The sequence below is a fragment of the Equus asinus genome, chromosome 21, assembly GCF_041296235.1.
Source record: "Equus asinus isolate D_3611 breed Donkey chromosome 21, EquAss-T2T_v2, whole genome shotgun sequence".
NCBI lineage: Eukaryota > Metazoa > Chordata > Mammalia > Perissodactyla > Equidae > Equus > Equus asinus.
The window spans coordinates 27,530,911-27,533,099 of NC_091810.1; the positions used below are offsets into that span (position 1 = coordinate 27,530,911).

General features: G+C 35.1%; 1 non-coding gene across 1 annotated transcript; it reads left to right on the top strand.

The window, feature by feature from the left end:
- Positions 1 to 298: 298 nt before the first annotated feature.
- On the top strand, positions 299 to 405 carry LOC123279737 (U6 spliceosomal RNA). Its single transcript, XR_006518000.2, has one exon. It is a non-coding gene; the product is annotated as a U6 spliceosomal RNA (small nuclear RNA).
- The last annotated feature ends 1,784 nt before the right edge of the window (positions 406 to 2,189 follow it).

Below are 2,189 nucleotides of genomic sequence, written 5' to 3' on the forward strand. Positions count from 1 at the left end.
CAAGCATTTTGTACCAAAAAAAGGGATTCAGTTTAGTATCCCTTTAAGTGTAAACCAAGACACTCAGGTGTGCTGCTCCCAGCACAAAATGATTGAGAACCAATGAAGAACCAACCATGTGTTAAGCTTTCCGAATAAAATTTGCACAGTGAAATTCTCTAAAGCTTCATCTATTCATTCAACAAATATTTAAATGTATAAAGTTAGGAAAGAAAATCATAAGCAGATTAAACATTATCTCTGCCCTCACAAGGCCTACAATCTAGTAAGGATATAAGCAAGTAAAAACATTATGAGAATGCTCAGTTCGGCAGCACTTATACTAAAATTGGAATGAAACAGAGAAGATTAGCATGGGCCTTGTGCAGGGATGGCATCCAAATTCATGAAGTGTTCCACATTTTTTAAAACTTGGCTCTCAAACAAAACTATTATACAGGTGAAGATTAAAAGTGCTATAGTATATATACATATATAATACAGTATGCAAGATGCATTTTTATGCTGTTCACAAGAAAATCACTTTAATATAAATACATAGGTTAAAGATGAAATGATGGACATAAATTTACCATCCAGATATTAATCAGAAAGTAAAATGTACGGATGGCTATAATAAAAAAGACAGGAAATAACAAGTATTGATGAGGATGTGGAGAAACTGGAACCCTCTTACATTGCTGGAGAGACTGTAAAATGGTGCAGCTACTTGAAAAAGCAGTTTCTCATAAAGTTAAATATAGTTACCATATGACCCAGTAATTGCATCCATAAGTATATACCAAAGAGAAATGAAAACATACATATGTGAAGTCTACAAGTGCGTTATTCATAATAACCAAAAAGTGGAAACAGCCCAAATGTCCATCAATTAATAAATGCACAAATCAATGTGGTGTATCCAAATGGCCCCCCAAATATGTCCAAGTCTTAACGCCTGGAACCTATGAATATGTTACCTAATGTGGCAAAGGGGGCTTTCTAGATGTAAGTTAAGGATATTGAGATGGGGAAATTATCCTGAAAGGTCAGGGGGGCCCAATGTAATCACAAAGGTCCGTGAAATTGGAAGAAGTAGGCAAAGAATTAGTCGCAGTAATTCAATGTGAGAACTCTACCTGCTTTTGTTGGCTTTGAAGATGGAGGAAGAGGGCCATAAGCCAAGGAATGTGGGCAGCCTCTAGAAGATGGGAAAACAAGGAAATGGATGACGAATTTTCCCCTAGCCTCCAGAAATGAATGCAGCCCTGCCAACACCTTGATTTTAACCAAGTGAGACCTGTATTGGACTTCTAGTCCATAGAACTGTAGGATATGTTGTTTCAAGCCACTACATTTGTGGTAATTTGTTATATAAGCACTAGAAAATAAATATATCATACAATGAAATATTATTCACCTACGAAAACAAATGAGTATTGATACACGCTACTATATGAATGAACCTTGACAACATCATGCTAAGTGAAAGAAGCAAGTCACAAAGACCGCATATTGTATGACTCCACTTATAGGAAATGTCTAGAATAAGCAAATTTATAAAAACAGAATGTAGATTAGAAAAGATGCTTAAAGCTGAGAGAGGGTGGAATGAGATTAACTGCTAATAGGTATGTGATTTCTTTTGGGGAACAAAGTGTTCTAAATTTAAGTAATGGTGATAGTTTCACAATTCCGTGAATATTCTACAAAGCACTTTAAATGGGTGAGTTGTATGGTTTATGAATTATATCTCAATAATGCTGTTTGTAAAACAGAAAGTAAAAAGAAATTTGGGGTGACTATATTAATATCAGACAAAGTTGACTTCAGAACAAAAACATTACCAAAGATAGAGACATTACATCATAACAAATGGGGCAAATTACCAAGAAAACATAGCCATCCTAAATGGGTTTGCACTCAACAAGCGAGTTTCAAAATACATGAAACAAAAACTGATAGACAAATGAAAGGAAAAGCAGAAAAAATCAAAATAATAATTGAAGACTTAATTCCTCTATTTGATAGGTCTGTTTGCTGAAAAGACCTGGGAGGAATGAAACCCCAGTAGCAAAAAGCACACCTAGCATCCATATCTTGGTTTCTAAATACCATTTCCAATAAAAAGAACCAGTGCTCCCTGAAGAAATGACTGATTCCAGGGCTGGGACACGGAAAGTATAAGATGAACTTAAGAGAATTTTGTG